This window comes from Macrobrachium nipponense, chromosome 20 (assembly GCF_015104395.2).
Source record: "Macrobrachium nipponense isolate FS-2020 chromosome 20, ASM1510439v2, whole genome shotgun sequence".
In the NCBI taxonomy this organism is placed as follows: Eukaryota; Metazoa; Arthropoda; class Malacostraca; order Decapoda; family Palaemonidae; genus Macrobrachium; species Macrobrachium nipponense.
This window is the reverse complement of record NC_061089.1, coordinates 43,511,912-43,521,884: the sequence shown is the minus strand read 5'-3', so window position 1 is coordinate 43,521,884 and position 9,973 is coordinate 43,511,912. Positions and strand designations below refer to the sequence as shown.

General features: G+C 39.6%; 1 protein-coding gene across 4 annotated transcripts in view; it reads left to right on the top strand.

Annotated features, from left to right (window-relative positions):
- Positions 1-1,068: 1,068 nt before the first annotated feature.
- Positions 1,069-9,973, top strand: part of LOC135225225 (mucin-2-like) — a 162,528-nt gene continuing 153,623 nt past the window's right edge. For 2 of the 4 annotated variants that reach the window (XM_064264560.1, XM_064264552.1), the window contains exon 1: positions 1,069-1,400. The gene's annotated coding sequence lies outside the window, so the exon portion shown is untranslated. The remainder of the gene's footprint in view (positions 1,401-9,973) is intronic. The other 2 variants (XM_064264576.1, XM_064264569.1) reach the window with 1 other exon arrangement.

Sequence of the window (9,973 nt, the reverse complement as noted above, 5' to 3'; positions counted from 1 at the left end):
CGCTAATGAATCATTAATTCCTATATTTAAACAGCTAAGTTACTTTGACTTTTTGAAATATGTGATGGCAATTGGATTTTTCAAGCTGTGACACCTGCTTACCCTTTTAAGTGTAACTTAGTCTCAGATATTCCAAAATCTTCATCGTGCATCGATTTCAAATTTTGAATAAATCTGTTGAGTCCGTTTGACCCTGATTGTGTTTTGATAGTAAATCTGTGTTCATTTCCTGCACCTATATGTTAAGATTTATTTCAGTGATAAAAGTAATATTAGTTTAAAGATGGCCCAAAGCTTTGATTTTACACGCCATGTTGAAATCCGTTTATTGGCAACGATTAACAAACCTTTAAGTTTTCCCATCATACGGGAATCCAGGGGTCAGATGTTTTCATGATACGTTGGGTCGACGTTACTATATTGTTCACATATTAAAGTGACTCAACCTTTTTGTCAAGATATCAACACCGAATTGCCGATGAGCAAAATATCCTAACCACGACAAAAATATATGTAGTATTTTTTTTGCTTTTTGGAAATTTGACGATATCTGCTCCGGATATCTTGCTAACTTCAGCGTCAATGTGATAGAACGAGAGCAAGAAAACGAAATAATTGCATGCGTAGGTAGACTATACCACTTGTTCACCAAAGTAGTAGGTATAGATTGAACACCTGTACGAAGCTGTTATTGGAGGCAGCTGCTAGGTAGAGTGGGTTTTCATTTGGGAAAGGGGTATAGTGATGTTACCAGAATATCAGAATAAATTATTACTTACCGCTATTGTTTAGTAAGATCACTTTCAAATCAATACAAATCGTGTACAGATAAAATGAATTGATAACGAGACACCTAAAAGCGTTGTTTAAACTAGGAATTTATTCCACAAAAAGATGGGAAACCGAAGTACATCTTTATGAAATTGTGAGAAAAATTGTGATGACGTGTTGTCATCACAAAACACCTGGTTTCGGAGGAGGGTTAGTTGGTGGGTTGGGGAGGTGGAGGGGCTAGACAAAAGAGCGCAACAAAGGGAGAAGACGACGAGAACTTAGAATTGTTTAATGCATCCGGATCATTCAAGTCCCTGTCGTTATAGCGAACAGGTGCTCCGACACATAGCACAGCACTGAATACGAAAACCAAATAGCTACTGATCATTCATAATATTCAGAAGAAGACTGAATAAGCTTGATATTCCAACGCAGCATTAAAAGAGATTACAAAGTGTTTCGGCCAAATTTAGATAAGCAATTGGAACCTGTCAGTAACCAATTTTGCCCTAGAACGCATGCGCAAACATGATCTCTTTCAAAATGACTCCGTTACCAGACATTGTGCGCGCTTGTCAAGTGGAGCTGGGAACAAGAGAAGTGGAGAATCTTGATGCTCGGAAAAGGTGAGATTGCTGCAAATGTTTCCTGTTTCTTTTATACTCTACAACATATTTACATGTAATCCGTTGCTATAATTTCAATGACCTTAAATTACAAACTCTTCGCTCAGTTAAAGGCAACAACGAACACGGGAATCAACCGATCGACTTACAAGCTGCTGAAAAATTTATAAATTGAACTGAAATGTGACTTTTTCTCTTGGTACTTCAGGTACCTGAAACACGATAAAATAACAAATGCATAACCTGCGAAAATTTTGTGGTAATCAAATAAACGCTAAATCTCTGCTTTTTCGAGTAATGTGTGACTATGTTAAGGGTTTTAACCTAATTCAAGCTCAGTAGTTTCCTTCTCTTTGTTATGATTGAGGTTTTGCAGATTTCTGTAAGGCATTTTGACAAGAGAACGTTGACTCTAATACCCTTTCTCTTGAGAACGAGATCTTTTCGCTGAATACGGAGCTTCAAATTAACAAGGTAAATATCCTTTCCTTATGGCAGGCCTGTTGCCTTTGACTGGACTTTGCTCTGTGTAGCTTCTTACATCGCATTTCAGGTGCTCGTTTTTGAGTCTGGGCCTGAATATGCACAGTCTCTGGTGCATTATTCCACTTCTCAAAAGGTCTTAATTCCATTCCATTCCTTGACATGAGGTTATTCGGTACGTGTTTAAGAATGTTACAATAATTTCTTAGTTGATGTGCCTTTAATGCCTCCTAAGGATACTAGCGTTAGGAGCGTGACAAGGATTAGGATGTCTCAAAGACTTGTTAGCCCATCCGAGGAGACACGTGTGCTCACTTATCTGTAGGAGCAGGTTTTACTGTGCATTCAGTGTCCTATTGATTTTGTCTAGCTCTCTTTTAAACGCTTCCACACTGTTGCTGTTTACAACTTCTGGTGGCAGTTTATTCCACGTCTCACATAATTCTTGTATGTTAAGAAGTTCCCACAATGGGAGGTGTTGTATCTCTTCAGTTCTAGTTTCCATCCATTATTTCTTGTCTGATTTTCGTTTAATGTAAATAGGTTACTGTCTACTTTTGTTTTGCCTTTCAGTATTTTAAATGTTTAACGAGTATATATAGACGATTTGGAAATTATTTCATCTAATAAACTTGAGTTTGCTTATGCGGATTCCACTTGTGATCTGGCAACATTTTCTTGATATCGGAAATTCGGTGCTAAATTCAAATTCATACAAAGCTATTTTTTTTCTCTCTCTATTATATATATATATATATATATATATATATATATATATATATATATATATATATATATATATATATATATATATGTATGTATATGTATAATCTGCGTGGGTGTTTGTGGATGTTGTTAAAACACCAGGGAAGTTCGAGAAAGGTAAGAGACAATTCATTTGTCACATTCATATTTTGACAACAAACAAGATTAGATGATTCATGATTCCATGCAAAACTTATCATCCATTAAATGTAATTTAAGGATGTTGTATGTGTCGCCTATCATTATTTAAGTATATTGAACTTCAATGCTCATTAGCAAAATCTTTTTGGAGATCCCGTGTTTCTTTGTTCGTGGGCCACTCTGACGTTTCCTTCATTTTATCAATTATTGACAAGTGAACGTCGTATCTATTGGGCAAAGTATAAGCTTTTCTTGTAAGACTGTTCGTGATGTTTATCAGCGACACCTTGTGTTTTTGTGGTTTGTTTACTATCACGTCTTGATTATTCTTATTGCTGAACTTCATCAAAATTTCTCTTCGTTAGTCGTTGGGAGCGTGGAAATAAATGAATTGCTCTTGCCTTTCTCACGGCCACCCTACGCGACTGACTATACACTGTAACGGTCTCTTAACTACGGTGCTATAGTATAATTGTTACTAGTTAAAGTTAAAATATAGGTAGCTAAATTCATCCAGTTATGGCAAGAAATTAAATACTAGGCCTTGCTAACAAAAAAATAAAACACTTAAATAATTGTTACAAGTTATGAACCCTCATATTTTATCATGGATGTTTACATTATTTATGAAAAATGTGCTTGTAGTTATTATTGACTGTAAATAATAAAGTTTCAGATATGCCATAAGACTTAATTTTCCCATATGAAGCAAGCTTTTTGCTAAACATAAAATTTTTCTTCAATTTTTTTTAATATAAAAGTATTTCAGCTTCAGTAAAATGTGTGTCATGTACAGTGTATTTTTTGGTAATCTTCAAAGTTTTCTGTAGCCACGCATACTTTATATTCAAAGTTATTTCCTCTTCAGAGGCATGAAATTGAAAGTTCCTGTCTTAATGTGCTAAACAATTCAATGGAAATGCAGCCTCGTAAAATATTTGAATCCTTGAAGTAATAAACTAGAGCTTGAACTGCCATGCAGTTCTTTAAATTGCATTCCTTTTTAAGATGTCATTTTATGCTGGTCATTACATGTGACTCTTCTTTATCAGTGAATTAATATTATTCCTAAACTTGAGTTCCATGGCTATGAATGATTCGTATAATTATTTTTTAATTTACGTATTATCAGAAAAGAATGACTGAGTGGTAAAACTAATATTGGTAAATGAATGATCTCTTGTTTCTTCATTTGAGAGACCAATAGCGTGTGTTGTACTTGTTCTGGTACCTTAGAGGAAAATGTAATGGTGTCAGTCTTGCCTTGTATGTTCTTGATCAGTCCATCAGTGATAAACATCATGATTTATTTTGGGAAGAAAGTATTTTCTAATCATATGATGAACTCTCCTTCTTGCCAGGATCTGGGCCTTTTATTCAAATTTCCCAAGTCGCAACTAGTCCGACTCAGTCGATCATCTATTTAGGGATGATGACGCTTGACTTTTTGGGCTTTTCCGTCGGAAAAGAATTCATCTGGCTTTTAGACAATTCAGGAGTTCCTCGCTTGCCCTTCCTGCTCAGCCAATGAGTGGATTGCAGGGGCCTCCTTTACACAATTGAAGTGGGATAGTGGGAACAAGTTTGAATGAAACTCCGATTTTCCATAACCGAATTTATTACCTTAATATTACAATATGCAACATTACCCCGACCACCTAAGAATCTCAAGCTAATATTGGTCTTAATCCTTAGTATTTTCCCCCCACATAAAACAGAAACTATTCCAATATATGAAAGATAAATATATCACGTCCACTTGGGATTGTCCAGAAAACATTAATTGAGAATAAAATCTCTATTTCTCTTAATGTCTTTTACTTATAAAGTCGAATTCGGTAAACCACACTTCACCAGTAGGTTGAATCACACTCTCGTCATCTTTCCTCAAGTACCGTACTAAATCTTTTCCCCTTCTAAATGGTGCTCTTCATTGTAATAGCACTTGATTCCATCAATATAGTATGCAAGTGAGGTGGGCATCCAAGTGAAGTAGAGCGCAATTCGCTCACTCATCCCCATCTACCAAACTCCAGAGGAAAAAGAAAAACAAACATTAATTAAACAATCCCTCACCCATAAGCACATAAAATTGAAAAAATATTAATTACGGTTCAAAATTGCCTAACCTAATAAAAAAAGAAGAAGAAAAAGTTAGACATTTATTCACACAAACCCAATTTTTCCATACTACCACAATCCACCTTGTTTAAATAAAGGAAATATCATTTCCTTTTTTTTCACCGAACTGTTCTCCAGAATTGGACCTTGACTTTGGGTCCATGGTCTCTCACCACCTCTTCTTAACTGACTTCTACTCCAACTACACTAAACTTACCAGCCTTGGTGGTTGGTTCTGGACTACTAACGCCAACGTCATTTATTCTCTGGAGACTTTACGTTGTCTTCAACGTCACCAACACCTGACTGGCTGCTATCATCTTTCATACTCTCATTTATTTCTGCCATGCTTTGCCTCAAGCTATCCAAAATTTCCCCACTTCCACTCTCCAGTGCTGCTAACTCTTTCTCACTCACACTAACTCCCACATTCACTCTTTGAACACTTTCAGTCAAAGGGAATTTGCAAACACTATAGTACGTACTGTCTTCTTCACAACTGGCATAGCTTCCTATTCGCCCAAGTCTTGCGTATACTCATATACATATTCCTTGTACTCACCAAGTTCATTCCTTCCACATCCCACTCAAATCCTTCAAAATCAATTACACTCACATTCTCAATACTAACCAACAACATTACAAGAGTATTTTCACTTCTCACACCTATTGGCTTCTCAAACCCCTCAAAATCAAACAACCCATCTCATGTACTCTCTGCAAATAGCTCTGTAAATGTACCAATAATCTTCCTACTCCTCTTTTTAAGCTTTCTTTTATGTTCCACTAACACTAGTTATTTATCTCCCCAATTTATGAGTTCCTCATTGGATGAGTGGGTTTACTTACATGCTCGCCTACCGATTTGGGTAGTCCCGAATTCGATTCCTCATTCTGCCAACATGGAATCAGAGGAATTTGTTTCTGGTGATTAGAAATGAATTTCTTAGGAAGCAGACCCTCTCTCAAGCATACTTTATTAAAAATAATGGCTACTTCAGCAGCGTTACACTTGTAGAGATTCTTCTCTATTTTGCGAATAGCGGCTTTTTCCGTGCTACTTAAACAGGTTAGTAGAGCGCCTATAGAGGTCATGGTCAAATATAGGGTCAAAATAGGTGTATATTTTTGAATTTTACAGATAAACTCTGATACCATAGTCATCGAAGTCATTAACGATTCTCTCTCTCTCTCTCTCTCTCTCTCTCTCTCTCTCTCTCTTTTTTTCTTAAAGCGAGCTTTCGTCTCGAGCTGCCAGACATTTTCGGGCTGGGAAGCTGAGGGTGGACTGATCATCTTGGTGCTTGTTGTTGTTGTTGTTGGAGATTAAGCCAGCCTTGTGCTGGCACGGGCTCTTGCTCCTAGAGCAGCCCGTAACTGGAATATCTGTAAAGATACAAAAAACAGTGCTTTGGCGGTTAGTTTTGGAAAGGAGATAGGGTGACAGGCAGGATTGCAACCCCTTTGAACCTTACGGTACCCATCAGTAGGAGAGAAAGTTTTATAGCAGTGAGACTCAGCCTAGCTGAAGAGTGCTGGGTAGGAAGAAGGAAGCGAGTTTTAGTTTGAGGGAAAGAAGGCGTTACCTATAAACATTTTAGGCGCAATATATATACATGTGTGTAGCATCTGAAAATATTGCAATATATATCAAACCAACATTAAGCAAGTATTATAGTATATATACATGTTCATGCATACTCACACTTATACATATGCTCCCAAAGATGTTTATGACTCCCATTGCAACCAGTGAAGTAGAGGGTTTGTGCTTTGTGTGGCTTTCATTGTTTTTTTCTTTACAAGACACTAGGAGATTCCCATGTGTCTATGGAGAAATGCCGTGTGATTCATCCTTTTACCTGGGAGGTGGGTGAGACATTAGGAGATTCCCATATGTCCCTATGTTATTTAAGATGTGTCTGGTGATCTGTGCGGTGTCAGCTCTATTTCAGTTAGGTTTGATCTGTAAAGACTGTGTCTCTGGGCAGTCTAGTAGGTAGTGTTCGAGGGGCTGGATTGCCTCTCGGTCACAGTACTGACATAACCTGCCCTCATTTCCTATCATTTGCCAGGTGCAGAGGTATCCTAGCCTTAATCTGTGTGTGATGACTGAGAGTTTTCTAGTGGTTTGTTTTGTGATGTTATGCGGCGTTAGATTTGTGACATCCACATACCACTTGGACGTCCTTGACTCTTGTAGGTAGTGACGTCGTACTTCACTCTCTTCTTGGAGTTTGGCATAGCTTTTTGCCATTTCCTTTAGGTGTGTTATGGATGGTTGCACTTTATGCTTACTGTACTGCAGCTGAGGGCACTTTTGGCAAGGAAGTCAGCTTCATCATTTCCCTGGATTCCCACATGGCTGGGTATCCAGTTTAGTGTGACTCTCCTGCCAGCAGCTTGATGTGAATTGGCCAATGATTTTATGGCTGTTATCAGTGTCACATTTCTTTTGGATTTGTCGCTTTGATAGCGAGTATTGCTCCTTTGGAGTCAATATGCACTGTTGTGTGTCCTTCTTTTAAATTGGAATTTTCTAAGGCTTTTAAGATTGCCATTAGTTCCGCTTGTAGTATGGAGGCATTGTTGGATAGCCTCCAGCTTCCTTTGAAGTCTTGGGCAGCCACTGCTGCTGCAGTTGCTGGAGCTTCTGTGTCAACTGAGCCATCAGTGTAATATATGTTTTTCAGCTGCTGTGTTCCCGATTGCTTCTTCTGCTGCAGTTTTCATCTGTGCTGCTGTGCACAGTGCTTTGTTTGCCGGTAGTATTGTGAAGTTATACCGGATTGGGTCTTCGACCCAGGGAGGTGGTTTTTGGTATCCCTCAGGTGGACATCCTTTGTTATGTGTTTCACTGTGTCCTGCATACCCAGTCTCTCAGTGTCTGGAGTATACTGCCCGCATAGGTTTTTTGGCGGGTCTAGTTCTTCGTGCAAGTTTATACACGCTTGCATTTTGTTTTTGTGTGGTCCATTTCTGTCGTTTCTGATGGTTTTGCACAGAATGGCAATATTTCTTTGGCCTATCCTGTGCTTGAGAGACTGCAGTTGTGTCTCTGCCCTCAAGAGACAAATTCTTGTCCACATTGGGGCTCCAAGTATAAGTCTCATTGCGTTGTTTTGGATGACTTCCAGCCTCTCTGTGATCCTTTCTGAGATTTGTCAGGACTGGTGCTGCGTATTCTACTTGTGCTCTGATGGTTTGTATGTAGAACCTCCTGAGCAGATGGTATGTCGCACCTTCTTGCAATGATGTGATTTTCTTTAGGGCATTAAGCCCTATTTTTGTTTTGGCTTGGAGGAGCTGTATTTGCTTCTCAGGAGATAGTGAATCTGCAATGCAGACTCCCAGATATGTGTAGCTATACCACCCAGTCTATGACATCTCCTTTCAGTAGAAGGTTGGGTGGATTTTGATCATGTTTTATTGCCATGGCTTTTGTCTTATTTCTGTTGATTTTGAGTCCCAGTTGTGTGCACTTGTCCTCAAGTTTTTGCAAGGCTTCTTGCATCTTTTGGAGCTGTCTTTGTTTGAGGGCCGGAGCTGACGATGCAAACATCGTCAGCATATATGAAGACCTCTACTCCTTGTGGTAGCTCGAGACAGGCTACATTTTCCATAAGGACATTGAATAAGAAGGGGCTTAGAATGCCCCCCTGTGGAGTGCCGTTTTCAAGAGAGTAGTATTCTGACATTCTGCCTTGGAACACTAACTCTTGCTTCTCTGTCTTGCATGTATCCTTTTGTCCATGTAAGCAGGTTGCCCTTGATCCTCTTTCTGACTAGGGAGGAGAGGATGGTTGCTGCATTGGCTAATTCATATGCCTTTTCTAGATCTAAGAAGACCACTATGGATTTTCTGCAATTTATGGCACTTAGCACATCTGTGAGGCACTCATGGGTGCCTACTCCTTCCCTATAGGCATAGAGCCTATGATGTAGGGGCCCTGCTTTCCATAGTAGTCTGTTCAGAACCATTCTTTCTGCAACCTTTTCAGTGCAGCTGATGAGGGATATCGGCCTATATGCGCCTTCCTCTTTTGGCTTAGGTATTGGTTGTGTGTCTTGCTGTTGCCATTTCTTTGGCCTGGTGTGCTCTGCATATGTCCTGTTTACCAGGAGTAGATATACCTGTTTGGCAGGGTCTCCCATGTGTCTCAGCATGCTGTAAGTGATTGCATCTGCTCCAGGGGCTGTGTCTCTTTTCCCCTTGCTGAGTGCACTGTTTAGTTCTTCCATAGTGAAGGGTGTGTCTGTGTCATCAGGTGTGTTGCAGGCAGTATTGATTTCCCTCCATCTTGCTGGGGAAATTTAATTTATTTTTTCCCGTGTTGTTTGGGGAAGGTTGTGGGATTTTGTCCTTTCTGCAAAGTTTCTGGCTATATTGTCAGCTTCTTCTTGTGGGTTGGGGTGGATGCTTTGCGCTGTTCTTCCTTTCCCTGCAATTTTTGCAAGGAATCTCCAGATCTGGGTTACTGGAGTTTGTCTGCTGATGTTTGCACACCAATCATACCATGAATGTTGTTTAATTTCTTTTGTCTCTTCAGTTGCATGGGCTATTACCTCTCTGAGAAGTCTGTGCATCTCATCAGATGGTTCCCGTCTGAAGAGTTTCCGCACTCTGTTTACTCTGGCATTGAGTTCTTTGACCCTTTCACAGTAGTACCATGCATCTTTGTGATCGATCTTGGATCGTTTGATCTTTGGCATGGACATGTTTGCTGCCTCTCTGAGTTTGCTGATGAACTCTTCATAGAAGAGTTCTATATCGTTTGCAGGGTTTTCAAGGTAGTTCCTCGCCCATCTCGTCATTATGGCTTCAAATGTAGCCCAGTTTGCAAACTTGGGGTTCCATCTTTCTGGTGGCGGTGGTATGGGGGGCAGCATCTTGGTGCGGTGTCAGTCCTCCTTATATCTGTGGTTGACAGCAGGGGGTCTGCCCCATGCTTGTCTCCTATTGGCTGGTGGCGGTGAGTCTTCGTTTTCATTGGTTGCCTGAGCCAGGTCTCAAGCCACTTTCTTCAGGCCGATGCGGCGCTGTAATGTTGATGGGCGTTGCG